This window comes from Pithys albifrons, chromosome 2, assembly GCF_047495875.1.
Source record: "Pithys albifrons albifrons isolate INPA30051 chromosome 2, PitAlb_v1, whole genome shotgun sequence".
Taxonomy (NCBI): Eukaryota; Metazoa; Chordata; class Aves; order Passeriformes; family Thamnophilidae; genus Pithys; species Pithys albifrons.
Genome location: NC_092459.1, coordinates 58,540,839 through 58,556,175, shown reverse-complemented (window position 1 = coordinate 58,556,175; position 15,337 = coordinate 58,540,839). Strand labels below are relative to the sequence as shown.

Below are 15,337 nucleotides of genomic sequence, written 5' to 3'. Positions count from 1 at the left end.
TAACATCTCAATCATCTTTCCACTAAATATTTCCAAGGCTCCAGAGTAACATCTTGTAAATCTTTTGACTTCCTCAGAAAAAAATCCCCAAAACCTAAACAAGACAAAACCAACAACAAACTGCAAGGAAGTTCAGGGAAATAAACCCTTAAATCGAATTTCTTGCTTTAAAAGTGCTTTACATATATCACCACCAACCAGCATGTAAATTTTAGTCAGCTACTGGACTAGTCTTTTAAAGAAGTTGAAAAATGGCCCTGTGTCCTCAAAGGACACACCTGTTATTTGAAACAGTTTTTAACCAGCTTGTTAAGCAGCTTTGACAGATCAAAGACCCTGGACAATGGGCACAAACTTTAACAATAGTTTAGCCTTGAGCAAAAGCTTCTGTCAAAGCCAGGCTTGTGCCAGTAGTATTATGGCCTGCAATTGAAAATAAATTTTACTTGAATAAGTACCTCAGCCCGATCAGAGGCACTGCCGCCAGGGAGACAAAAGCAGTTGGGGATAAGTTATTGACTCCACTGACAGCATGAATGAAGTTCATTATGCCAGCCCACTCTTGGTAAATGTGTCAGGTTTTAAACTGAATTAGGTGGCAGGTGCATGGACCATTTTCCTGCCCCCCTTGAGACAGTAGAGGGCCAGTCATCACCTGATTCTACAGACAAATGTTTAGATTTGGTTTTCATATTGCACAGGGACAAGTGACAGCATATTTAAATCATAAATAAGGTTTCCTGAAAGCCCTCATCTATCCCACTCTCTCTCTCTGTCCGCTGTCGCTGTCTGGTTGTGCTCCCATTGCCTTGCCCCCTGCATGATGGAGGTGGGTTTGCCTCCCCTCTTTGCCCCTGCTACAGCCCCTCTTCTGGTCCCTGTTCCTATCTGCCATGGAAGCATGTAGGATCTGAACTTCCACAGACTGCCTCTGGGTCCAGCCCTGAGCCAAAGAGAGGTTCTTCTGCTCCCATTTGAGTGACATTGCACATGGCTGAATGTTTCTGACTTCAACAGGGTCTGGATCAAGCCCTCCCATAGCTGATAATATGTGATATATGTGGGCCTAAAGAGATTGAATCCAGACATATTACATTAACCTTCAGAAAGATTTTCTACAGTAAAACTGTATTTAATCCTTACAAGCTGATGAGAAACATCACTATCACTTCCATTTCACAGAAATTCAGGCTCGATCTGAAAGAAGTGGTGTGAAACATATACACGTATCTGTAGAAAACCACATATAAAAATACAAAAATATCTAGATATGAACCAGGGTTTAAAAATTTTACTATTTGAAGAAATAAAGAGATAATCTGTCGTGATAATTTGATATTTCTCTGCTTTAAGATTGAACTGTAGTTTTAAGATGCATTTCTTTTAAATTTTTTCATCTGCAGATTTAGCTCAAAAATATTTTAGTTTATAGTCTACCAGGGCCTACAAGGATAATGCAAGATCAGCTGAACTTCAGATACTTTGAATGCCAGCTCTCATTACTTAATCATGAGACACAGAACTATTAAGACTCTTAAAAATGAAAGCCTCATTCTCTGACCAGGGAGGGAAGAGTTGGCATATGCCTTTGGCTGCATGCCTTATATATGTTAATGAGCAAGTAAAATTCCTTCCCCCTGTGAGGGAGCTGAACCTTCCTTCTCCTGAAACTTTTGGAATATGCTGCCTGTGTTAGTTACAAAGGGAAGATTTTTGCTTTTTGACAGCACTTTGGATACACGTGGGTACTTTTTTGCACTTGAGCCACTTAAATGACCCTAATGTTTCAAAAATGTCTTTGTGAGCCTGAAGATGTCTTTTGTTTTATTTTGTTTGCTTTGTTTTTACTTCCACATACTTAAGGTAAAGATTCTGTTTTTGTCTGCATAACAGCCTCAGAACAAGGCACTAGTCTCTGAACTTTAATAAAATTTATTTATCCTCTTTCTCCAGGTATTTCAGAGGGCTGACAAACACCAGTTAGTCCTTGCTACTCTCACCTGAAGAAAAATCTTATTGCTGTTCCTCAAAACTGAGAGCCAATTCTGAAGAGAAGGGATGGGGGTTGCCCAATGTCACAAGCAAGTTGGTGGGAAATTCACTCCTGACCGGGTGTTTTAGCTGTCAGATAGTGCTTCACCTCCCAATATGACATTGCTAAAGATACATTTGGCTCAGATCACAATTGTATTTACTACACCTGTTAATATAATGCAGACATAACAAACCCTTTCTTTTTCTGGCTTCAATAAAAATAAACCCAGGAAGTCTCACCCATGGACCCCCAATGAGAGAAAATGTTTCTTTTCCCCATACACAAATCTGGAAAACAAAGTAGGCTTGTTCTTTGGGGCTGTCTAAAGACTGCTGTGTGTCAACACACAAAATCATTTCTCACAGTGGTATCACTTGCTGGATATGTTCCTTCCCTCCAACTACAGCAGATGGTGTTTCATAGTTGGTCACAAATGGCTGTCAGCGAGTGTTTGTCTGCCTGCCAGTAACCTGTAGTTTGGGGACTCCCTTGGAGAGTGTACCAGCACTGACTCTGCTGATAGCAGCATCTAAGAAAATGATCTGTCCTTTCTTGTCAGGCACAAAATTAGCCATCTCATTTTCAAACTGTTGACAAGGGGGATATGAAAGAAATAAGGGCCGTGCTGGCTCAGATGATGTTTCTTCAGCTCTAGGTTGAGGCAGAGAGTTCTGGCTACAGAGCAGAAACTGCCTTTACCACAGCGCATATTGTCCTCTGGTGAAAGATCAGGAAATAAATGCAGCCATCTCCTAGTGCCAGGATTTTGCATGGCATTTCTACCTTTCCTAAGTTCAATTTAGATTTCTCTTGGCCAGTGTGAGTAACAAGGAGATGACCTTTAGAAGCATTGCCCTGTAGCAGGAAAAAGCTTTGGACCAGCTAAAGGTCCCAGTGCACCAGCCAGGTTTGCTGCTGTCTTCATGTGCATGAGGAGGAGGCAGCCAGGCAGCCTGGGGTCCACTGTGACTGCAGCATTGTCCCAGCAGCAGGATATGGGAGGGATGGCAGAAAGAGGAGGCCATGATGATGTAGACCAAATACTTTTGTCACCACCTTCTTAGGTAGAAAGCAGTTCTGGAAGCTTTGTAGCAACTTGTAGAGGCAGTCATTACCTTGCTGGTGCACATCAACATTTCAGTAGCACACAACTACAACCTAAAGTGATTTATTTCAACAGGACTCTTAAACATGGGTCCATGGAGCAGAGCCGAAAGCTCTCCATAGCAGCTATCTCAGGGTCCTCTTGCCTGTAGAGCAGTTTCTGTTTAAATCTCTGAGTAAGATTTGGGCTGGTAAGCGCAACTGGCCTCACATTCCACCTACCGTAGCCAGGGCAGGAGGCCCTTCCAGGCATATCAGCTGCCTGTCAGAGGTGAATGTATTTTATTCAGGACTGTGTGGCACTGCTGCCAAAGGGAACTGGTGACAGAGTGCATTCCAACACTCTAGTTTTCACATGTGTCAAGAAGCTGATGTATATATCAGTCCCATGTAGAAAAAATCCTGCATCAGTCAGTGGAAAGCCAGATTGTATCAGTGCCAGTTAATATAGATAGTAATTTTGCTGCTGTAGCACTGAATTGATAGAGGAGTTTTAAAGAAATCCCATTTGCATAATTTCCTTTTCACAGAGAGTTTCTAATATTTTAGAATTCCTTTCCTAAATGTGTCCTCTGTGAGAAAATGATAGATGAAACAAAAATTTAAGTTCTGCAAAAGACAAATTATAACTGTTTTTGAAGACATCACAATGATTCATCTGAAAATAAATATCCTAAAAATACAGGATTGCTTTGCTTCAACTTCCATATTTTTTGTCACTGAACTGATGTTAAAAACAGAAACTACTAAATAAGTCAATAGTTGAATGTCAAAATAAAGACCTCAGGCTGTGTTGAAATAAAACCTTCTAGTCTTCTAAAAATGAAATATTGCTGTAATTGAATGTCATGAAGCTTTGGTACCATCCTGCTAATCCACTCCTTCCAGTGCAAATTTTGGTTTCCAACGAACATTTTTAACTACTTTCTGGAATAATCATAAGCAAAACGAAATTCACACAGCAACTGCACAACACCAATGACAACAACCAACCAGAACAGAAAGGACACCAAAATTTTGCTTAACTGGAATCTTACCTGTAATGAAATTTCAACTATTTCAACAAAAGAGATTTTTAAAAGACTATTGAAGGTAGAATCTACAAGAAAGGCTGAAAATCGAGTATCCAATCATGGTCCTGTTGCATAAAATCTATAACTATATAGTAATTTTCCATTTTCCCTGAGTTTCAACACTGAATTTTTATTTTGATTTTTTACATATGAAGAAGTCTGTTTCTCTTCCCCTTTGGCTACAAAGATTTTTCTGAGAAAAACAGAGGGAGAACTTAGATGAGGTATGGCTACCTACCTGAGAACACGAGACCTTAACTCAGCTGCTCAGCGGAGGATAATGGAAATATCTGTTTCATGACTGATCAGAATGAGTACAAAAAGCAAATGATGACTAGACTTATCTTGATCCTCACTAGTTGCCTTGTGTCCTGGCTTACATCCAGCAGTATGTTCAAGCATGAAGTCTGAGTGAGACAACACAAATATCTATGGATAAGCACATATATAAACATTTGTCCTGGTTCAGCTGGAGGGACCAGCTAACCCTGTGTGGTGGTGATCAAACCTGTGTATTCCACCCCCTCTATTCATTCCCCAAGGACAATGGGCCATTAGCAGCAGCTGCCCAGGGAGCCATTATCACTTCACACCCAGCCTAAGGGGGGCGGAGCTGCTAATGGGCCATCAACAGCTCAACAACCCCTGGCTCCCAGAGTTAATCACCCATTGTGTGAGTCCCCGCCCAGGGGGAGGGACTGAGTGCTCCCTGAGGGTACATAAGTGGTGGGTAAGAAGACCTCAGGACCTTCTCGTCGGATCCAGAGCAGCAGCAGGACCTCGACAGCAGGAGATCACCGCTCTCGCCCAGACCACAGCCCTCGCCTGCACCAACAGGTTTTTCATTTCCTTTTGCTCTGGACTTGGGGGAGCCACAGGGGTCTCAGCAGAAGGGCAAACAAACCCCCTTGGGTTTGTGCCCCAGGACACTGGGTTATACTGCTGGGGTATTGTGAGTTGAAAGCAATTTCCCTTGTGTATCAGTGTTGTTATTGTAATATTATTATTAAATTTTAGCTCTGACTTATAATCTCTCTCGTGGTGAGTTCATTTCCCCTGCTGGTTCACCTTCAAACCAGCACAACATTCTTACTGTATTGTAGCTGGGAAAATTCCTATAACCTGGTTAAGAGCAGTTTTATGGCTCCTTATATAGGTACATTTAAACTCAGCTCAGTTTACTCTACTACCTGATAGGTCATTTAGCCTTGTGTTTGGTTTGCCCAGGTACATTACTTTGTTTGTGCATGTATTGGACATATTAGTGTGAAGTTCATATCCTTGACCACTTACAGATAGACTATGAATAACTCAATGACAGAGATGCCCAATAACTTCAGTTTCTTGTTTTGGGACCATAGTGAAGGGCCTTACACAACAAATAGAGTAGTCATTTCTCAGACAGCCCTGTTCCAGGCAAGGATCTCGAAAGAAAAGGCTGCTAAAGATCCCTGAGAGCCCAGCATCCTCCGGACAGAGAGCATCTCCTTTTGGAAAAGTCCATGTGGGCAGAATTTGATTTGTGGATTTTTTCAGAACATACCACTAATGTTTTCTACTCTCCTCTCATGAAGTACAAGAAGTGTCTGAAAGGCTAGAGAGTACACATGGCCAGGTAAATTTACAGCTTTCCAAACCACCACTTTCTGTGTCAGAGTGAAAAGCACTCATGCTTATAGAAAATGCTCCCCTGAAACATTATCTTCACTCTTTAAGTTACCTTTTTGATTTTGGCTAAGACCTCTGATGTCCAGAGATAATACATTGGCCACTTCAATAGTCAGCTTGTGATTGATCAGATAAACATTTCCAACACAGAGATCCCTAGCTCAGAAAAAAAAAAAAAGGAGCCACTTCAGAGCAGTGTGGTTCATTGTGTGGCCCATCATTGAGGGCCATCTTCAACAGCAGTTGCCATGGTCAAAACATTTGTTTCATCTAGCTGAACGAGAGGTATGCACAGGGTTTTGGAAGTCATCCATTTGATTAAGAGAGATGTCTTGCACCAGGAAGATGACATGAGTGTTGAGACACTCTGAAGTGCTCTCATGCGCTATGGGGAGCTGTGCTGCCACACACAGTGAATCATGTGCTAGTCCAGGACTCAGAAGGCAGGGATGGATTTGTGGGCTTACACGCATCAGGAAGTCCAGTAGTACAGCATCTGAGCATCTGGCTCATTTTGGGCACCTGAGCATTTGAGCATCTGCCTCAAGTTGGCAGTGGTGAATGTACAGGATGAACAAGTGTAAGGCAATTTCATGGATTTGGTTGGGACAAGGAGATGTGGAAACAACTGAAATTAGTTGGGAAAGATTGTAGAGCATTTCTGAGTTTTCCTACTACTCCTTTAGCAAAATATTGAAAACATAAGTTCTTAGCTTGCTAATATCTACTTTGCTTGAACATGACCTTTCTCCCCCGCATTTCTCTCACTTCCTTTACTGGGTTTATTATCTCTAGTCAAGCTGGAAAAATTTTTCTTTTGCATACAAATTCCATTCGCTTTTTGATAAAGTTGTCAAGGAAAAATGTTGGTATTCTGCCATATGGAAGCATTTATTCACTACCAAGTATGTAAATTAGATTACATTCTTGATGGCAGCTGTGTTAATTAGCATATCTTGGGCTCCTGCTTGCTACAACTGTATCCAAAGTTTGGGTTTTTTCCTTTTTTCTTTTTTTTCCTCAAGCTATTCTTGGGGCCTTCACAAACCCTGTTAACCTGATCAGATCTCCCTCAGATCCCTGCAAGAGTCCCTCTTAGCATTAGAAATTCCTCACAGCATTTGCCCTCTGTCAGAGTCTCTCCAGCTGAAGATCTCAGCAGGGCTGAGGACATTAACAGGAACCCCTTTGGGGTCTGAGGAGATCAGCTTTACAACATGGCTTTAAATGTTCACTGGACTCATTATAAGGCACAGAAGCTTTGCAAGGGCCTTCAAGTTAATTAGGGGAACTTGCCAAGGCCTGTCAGACACTTGGTGATCACCATAGGGCCCTTCAGACTTTTGGCAAAGCTTCGGAGACAGAGACATGCCAGTGAAAGTCTCTGGTTGTACTAAGTAACCACAAGCACATTCCCCCACACTTACCACCATTTCTTGGAAATAGCAAAAGCAAGAGTAACTCATGAATTTCACAGCAAACCAGGTCTGATACCTCTTGCCCTCCCTAAAATTTAACCCAAACCCCCTCAAAAATAATGAAGTGGTGAAAATATCCCATTTTCCCTCTTTGCCTCATCTTCAGTGGAATAATTTGTGTTAGTACTTGCATCCTGACCTGACACATTTGAAGAGCTTTGTTAAATAATGTATTGAAAATTATTGGAGTGAAAATTTGTACTGTAGAACATGGAATAGTGATAATTTACCTCTTGAACATCCATTTGTCACAATATAATACAATATTGATAGTTTGCCAGCCAGGGTCTATAGATAATTCCAGGATAGCAGATGACTGTCATGTTTCTTTTAAAAAATATGGGTATTTTTCTCAATAAGATAAAACAAACTTAGAAGACCCCAAAGGATGTGCTTGGCAACAGCACCAGTTCTTCTAAAGAATGGCACTTTGCAGAGGAGACATGAGACAGAAATGCCAACTGCTTGTCATCTTTAGTCATGACAGTATTTACAAAAATGAGGATGCCAGTGTTATTATTGCAGCTACATTTTAACCAGTTACCACATGTTCAGCCAAGTTTGGCCTTGTATACAGCAAACAAAAGCTGTATACACGTATTGTTAAGCCTGAGGAACATGTTCCACTATGTGCAGATGTGTTAGCCTCCACTTTCATCAGTTCAGTTGTAGGATGCCAGCTAATGATGCTCTGAGCTTTTAACTTGATGTTTCTTTGTTCACTGCAACTTGATGTGTATGTCCAGACTCTTAATGTAATTGAACAGATAACCTCCTGTCCACAGATTTCTTACACCTTGCCCTGCTTTCATCTGTCTGGCTGAGAGCAGCAGTAGAACAGAAACCTGAAGGAAGTTTAGGAAATCATCAGCCTCATTCTTTAAGTATTTCTACGGGAAAGATTCCTGCAGGCAAATCATCCTCAGCAAACAGGGCGCTGAACAACAGAGTTTAAGGGCACTGAGAAAGAAAAGTAGCACTCTCCTTTGCTGTGTCCAGACAGTATGACTTGGATTAGGATGTAACTGATATTAGCGCTTTCCAGAACTTCTGTTCTGCAGTAATATTCTGAATATAGGCATTATTATTATCCAAGTATTTGACTACCATAAACCAAATTAAGATACTTTCAATAAATTTTAAAGTATGTTATGGATTGCTTGGCTGTTTTTTGCATTTTCATGGAAGTGTTCTCCATTAAAGTCTCACATTTCACTGACTAATCTGAAGACAGTACTTTTGGTGGGTTCTGTACATGTCTAAGTACATACCTACAAAAGTGAAGCTCCAGATGTTATCTCAGCATGACATGTCCTATCTTTCTCTTTTGACAACAGCATAAGGATCAAGACAATTTGGGACTGTTAATATTATACAGTCCCAGACTGCTTCCTCTGTCACAAGCTCTTGCTGTTGACTGACTGTTCAATAGATGCCTATGCATTTCAGTATCTAGCACTTGGCTGGCTCAGGAAGTTTTTGCTCCATTCACCAAAAAACACAGAAAATATATGTTTTAGTGAGATACTTAAGCACAGAGCTCAAATCAACTCTATAGCAGGGTTAGATATTGATTCTCATCTTCATTAGGCCAAAGTGTTACTTGACATGACAGTGAGTTTGGAGGTTGTATGCAGATGTGCTCTCCTTGATGCATTGATTAACCTGCAGCCTTGTATCTCTACAACACTGAAGACAAAGATTTGTGGACCGTAATTCAGTCTCCTCAGTACTACTCTATAATTGTTGTTACTGTTGAATAATGATGGTGAAAATGATTCTTGCACTACTGTTAATTCTTCAAGAAACTGAAAGTCTTGCATTAGATGTATACAAAGATGTTTACACAGGGCAGGTTATAGTTAAGGGAATGAAACATCTGTTTTCTTAATTTTCATTCATTCATTTTCATCCATTTAAAATTTCTTACTTTTAAAAACTCAGTTCTCCACCAGTGAAAACACATCTATCTTCTGTGAAATTATTTTTGGTCCTTCCTCCTTGAGGCACAGATTCCTTGAACACTCCTGTCCAGTCATTCTTTCCTAACTGGTTGTAATTTTTGAACCGACAGGTACAACTGGGAGTAAAACTACACACTGTCATACTCCATGTCACTGTTAATTAATGATTCATTATATTGGTACAAAATCTATGGCAATGTCAATGAGCATAAATATTGATACTGAATGGCATCACAGAACAGAAATTAATGAGCACGGGGAAATTCAAACATATAGCAGAAATAGTTGCTTCCTCAATTTATTGCTGTAGATGCTGGGGACTAATTAATTTAAATATTAATTAAAAGATTAACTATTACTCCTTCACCATATAATTTCTTCTGCTTTCTGCCTTTGGGCACTCAGCTAAATACTTGCTCAGTATCACTGTAGTTCAGGACAGTATTTATACTTGCATTTAACTTCAAATGTGTACTGAAGTAGTCTTCCAAATATGAATGCTTTCTCAATCTGGGTTTTTAATTTACATTTCATGCAATTTTTTTTCTTCACAGAATCACAGAATATTCTGAGTTGGAAGGGACCCATAAGGATCATCAAGTCCAACTCTTAAGTGAATCGTTCATACAGAGATCAAACCCATGACCTTGATGTTATTAATACCATGCTCTAACCAACTGAGCTAATATCAGAATTGCAAAAAATGTGGAACACTTCATGAATTTGCATGTCATCCTTGCTCAGTGGCCATGCTAATCTTCATTGTATAATTCTAATTTTTCAGTATATGTGCTGCCGAAGTGAGCACAGTTATTGCTCAAAACTTGTTTTCTTTCTTCAAGGATCTATAGAAATAGGAATAACAAAACCAAAATATTTTGTGAGCCTTTTTTTCCTTCCAAATTAAAAAGATAGAAAAAAAAAAGAAAAAATGTTGTGTCTTATTTTAATAGCACCAAAAAGTCAGATATTTTTTGCTGAGTTGTATCTGTTCACTGAAGTTTAATGCGGGGAAGTGCAGTCAAGTAATTCACAAGGTTTGATCTTGGTGTTAAGTTTTTGCATTAACCATAAACCAGTTTGTTCTCTTGAAAATAAGAATTTCAGCAGTAAAGGGCAAGATGTTTTGCAAAGCATTTTGAAGAGTTTTCCAGCTATAAACCACTCTCCCAGAGGTAGCTGGCAATTTGTAAAATAAACTTTCTTGAATTATACTAAAGAAACTCAATTACATTGCTTTTCCAATCTATGCTATTTCACAGATTTTCATATTGCAGTCCATCATTTAAAATTATTTTCTAATGGCAGTGGCAGTACATGGAGCATTGGGAGTTCCGGGCAGCGTAACAGCAACAGCAGTGTTTCTCTACCTGTGTTGTGTCTGAGAGTGTTTACCTGAGGGCAGGAGCCAGATTAGAGTTTGTAAAGGTCTTTTCCATATACTGCCATGAGAAAATCTGACCCAAAGAAGGATGACCCTGTTGGGTAAATCAGCTTGCTTTTTCACTCTTGCCATGTATGCAATATTAGTGGCACAGGGAAAGAAACTTTGGGGATAGTAGACCTGCTGAAATCTGAGTTGCATCCCGCTCTCCATTTAAGACAGAGAAATAGGAAATTGCAATTCTGGAAAATATTAGAAGACATACTCTTCCACACTGAGGAAAACCAAAAGCATGTGAAGAGTGGGGCAGGGTTTGTATGCTGACTAGTTAAAAAAACGATTTTTTGTTCAGGTAAAACTTGTCATTGCAAGATTATGAAAGTTTTATTTTCATCAGAAGCGTGACCAGTAGCAAGACTTAGACTAGCATCTTCTAAGAAAATTTTTAACAGAAGCCACAGTAACAAAATCTCAAATTTAGAAGGTTTAAAAATATGCATGCATGCGTATACATGTGTGTAGTCAGGCATGTGCATGGGAATGTACTTAGATTCCATGCAGATGGTCATCAAATTTTGTGGTGAAATAACCCAACCATTGAAGATGGTGCAATACTTCTTCAGCCCTAGCTATTTTCTGGTCTCTGACCCTGTCTGTTTGCTTCTCCTCAGGGATTTGCAGTGGTGCCTTGAGAAAAAACCACAAAAGTGTGCTTGAGAGCATATTTTGGTCCATGTCTTTTCATGCCTCTTAAAATGGGCTGTGTTCTCTCAAAGGTGCAGTTAGTCAGGACCTTGCAGACTTGTAAAGGGATCATTTTTGGATGTATGTGGTTCCTTTACTCTCTTAAATGACATTGGACTGGGCAGCTCCTCCTGCTTAAAGTCCATCCCCCCATTACTATGGATTATTTCACTGTGTGACAGGGACATTGATGTTGCCTCCTGTCAAAATCAGAGACTTGTTGAAGAGTTGAGCAGGTTGTGCTGCAGGCATCTATGGGGAGTGGGAAGGGGTGTGCCAGTGCAGGACACACATCACATCTTGCCAGAATCAGCTGGTTGCAGCTGAAAGCTTCTGAGATTAAAAAAAAAGTCATTGCAGAGATGCTTAGGAAACATAGCACAATCCTGGCTTTTCCTGTTTTCCCTTAAAGGTAGAAGCCCTCAGTTCTAGGGAGACGGTGTTGTTTTTGTGGGTTGGGACCCATCTTGCCCAGCAAAGATTTTGGTGAGCAGTGTGTGTGTGGGTAGAGCATGCCATGGGAGACTACCACGGGCTGATATGAGAGATGATATCAGAGATTAGTTAACCGTATGGGCTGAGTCCCTGGGGACGTGTGTGAAATGAATCAGATTAAACAAAATTGATAATGTGAATACTTAATCAAACAGACAAAGGTAGTCTGCACAGCTAATTAGGGGCAAATAGAGCGTCCCTCTTGTACCTCATTTAACTGACAAATTGTGCAGACAGTTTTAATGGGAGTCTGTTTAGCAAAGAGAAGGCTGTACAGTTGACAGCTTGGCAAAATGTGGTTTCTGTAACACCACATGATGCTTATGGAAATTAGCTTGGTGCAGCTGAGCTCAAGGTAGGTGAGAGCTGCCCAAACTCTAGTAAAATGGTAAAATGAACCTTTTGTAGGCCTCTGTTCCTGACTTCTTAAAGGGACCTAGCTGCTTTTCTGCAAGCTGGCAGGGAACATTTCTGAAGAAGCACAAAGGATCATTAGTGATACCAGAAAGGACCACTTTTGTAGCCACAATGGCAGATAAAAATTCAGACTGTACAACTTTAGCTTAATGCATTTTCTGGTTGGTCCTTTGCAAAAACAAAGTTGCTTTTTCAGCTTCTCAGGAGTTATGTAGATATGAATTATTGTCAGTGATACATACAAAGAAAAGGACAGTGCAAAGTGATCAGCTGAGTCCTGTAATATGGGCCAAATCCAGGGCCAGGCAGAGGACTGAGTGGTCAGACAAACTTGAAGCCACAGACCATCTTCTGGGGCAGGAGGGGCTCTGCTTCACTGTTAAGTGACTTTCCTAACAAATGCATGTCTCCAGTTTCTTATGTCCTGAGTAACACAGATGTGATGTTTTCTACATTTTCTGATTACTGCTTCCTCTGCATCCTTCTCCTATTTCTTCCCCAAAGCAACCATATCTCTTCGTTGTCTCTCCCTGTGTATCCCCAAGGTTCACGTGTCAAGCCCTCTTCCAAAGGAAGAGCAAAATGTTTGGATATGTTTTAAAGTTTGATGAGAGAATTTATAAATATAAATTGGAGACTGAACCCTTCAGGAAAGTGAGACAAGTGTTCAAAACTTGTTGGTCATCTGTGGCCTTCTCCAGACCTTTCATTAACAGCTGTTGTTGTACTGACATAGGAAAACAAAGTGCCTTGTCATAAAGGGAGCACAGTCTTACATTTGTGAAACTACATTCAGGCTTCCTCTCTAGTTTTGCATCTGCATCTGTTTATAGGTTAGAATCTCTAGTACAATAAATTTGAGACATAAGAGGTTTAACAACGAATTTTGAGCATATCTCTTTGTGTTGGTTCTGATCAGGACTGCTCTGCCTCACACTGAGTGTCATCAGGGGCAAGAGGAGAAGACTTGCTATCCCTTGCAAGACCAGCTAGCGGTAACAGAAGTTTTGCTGGGAGTCATTGTCTGGAACATAGTACTCTTTGCGGTTGAACCTCTTTTTTATTTTCACTGACCTCTAAACATCCCAAGAATTTAGTATATGTATATGATGTGCACACCTCTGTACATCCATGGGTATCCCCATACATGCTGCATTCACTCAGGAAAGCTATACATTTTGATCACAAAATCAAGAGTGCGAAGTCTTATGCTATAATTTGAACAGTGACTTTCCACTCAGTGTTGGCCATTTTACTTAAGTCTTCTGTATCTCAGTTTCTACACCTACAAAACAGGATTATACTTTCTATCCTTTCAGTTAGAAGGAAATGCCATGTTCACCATGACCATCGGTGGTAAAGCACAGGAACTGGCATAGGTCAAATCCTTAGTTAATGAGAACTGGATGACACAGACCAAATCATGTGTTGAAAGTGTCCAGGATGATTGTGGAGATCTTAGAGAATTTGTGGCTTCTGCTTTTGTGACTCATTTGAGAAGCATGTTAGCTTCATTCCCTTCCAGCTGAGCAGCACTTATCACCTCCACACTACAAGGACTTCAGCAGAAGAAAAATGGAGTGCTGCCATCTCTACAAAAGCATGGAGTGTTGTCTCGTTTGACATCTGACTTATGCTTAAACATCATCCACTGTTGAATGGCATGAGTTTATGATGGAACATAAAGATAGTAAGCACATTCCCTGAACTGAACATTTCAGGAGTGAAGTGTATTATATGTGTAATAAAGCTGCAAAGATGAGGCACTGCCTGGAGCTAATGCTTTTGCTGAATTCACTTGTGGAGCTCTTTTTGTAGAGCTCTGTCCTTGCAAGGAAAATCATTAATACAGAAATTATAGAAAAATTAAATAAAAAGTGGGAAATAATGGGAATTATTTAATCAAACAAGTATTATATGCCCATTAAAAGAACTTAAAATTTGCTCCTTGTATACTTGTGAGTTATTTAGACCTGCTTGTGCCAGCTTTTTTCTTTCATATCTTCTCAAGGAACCTTCATAACACATAAAGCCATCTGATTAATTTATTGAATAACTTCACATATTTGGACAGAAGTCTGTAAACTGGCAATTCCTATTCTGGTCCCCAGTCACTTATTCTTTTTAGCATACCTCCACTAATGTGAAATGGGTGTAATGGAAAGAGCAAGTGTCAGAGTGAGGGAGGTAACATTTGGAAAACAAAAGAAAGAAGGAAAGAAGGAAAGGATGAATGAGAGAATGAACAGACAAAGGAACAAAAGAGAAAGGAATAGAAAAATTATGGGGAAGTTTCTGTCTGAATGCCTCAATTCCCATTCTTACACTCTTCTGAGAAAGAACCTTTCTGTCAGGTGGACACAATCCAGCTATCATAATGGCTAATAAAGCCTTTGGGAAGCAAAAGGATTTCTTTTTTTAAACTCTTCTCTAACTTGTTAAAGCCTGGGTAAATCCCACCAGCTCCCTCATGAAACGCTTGCTTGAGCAAAAGTTTTCCAATACATTTTTTGAGTCTCACATAATTGAAATAGGAGGGTGTTTGAGTCTGATTCAATAGAGCAGTTTGAGTTAATTGATAAACCTTCCCTTTTTATTATCAGTGCTACCCTAGTGTCTGAAAGGCAGGGAGATTTCCTTGTGGGATTTGAGCAAATATTGGAAATTGCAGTGGCAAATTAGCAGGGGCCACAAACCAGAAGTGACAGCTCAAGGAGGCTGGTGGAGGGAGTGGAGCAATCCCCTACCAGTAGCAATTGGCCAGACTTATCATATGGACTAATCACAACAGAGCTGGTGAAATAATGGGCACCAGATGTTAGCGCTTTGTAGACGTTGGGTCTCTGGGGACCAGCTCCGCCAAGTGAGCTCCCTGGGAGCAGGAGCATGGCTCTCTCATCTATTAATAGGTCAAGGGACTGCTGGTCAGTGCCTATTCCACATATCTAATTGGTGATGCTACAGCCCCTTTCCAC

The 15,337-nt window shown here is 40.4% G+C and overlaps 1 non-coding gene across 1 annotated transcript; it reads right to left on the bottom strand.

Moving 5' to 3' along the window:
- Window positions 1–10,021: 10,021 nt before the first annotated feature.
- On the bottom strand, window positions 10,022–10,130 carry LOC139669133 (U6 spliceosomal RNA). The gene has a single exon (XR_011697189.1). It is a non-coding gene; the product is annotated as a U6 spliceosomal RNA (small nuclear RNA).
- Between the last annotated feature and the right edge of the window lie 5,207 nt (window positions 10,131–15,337).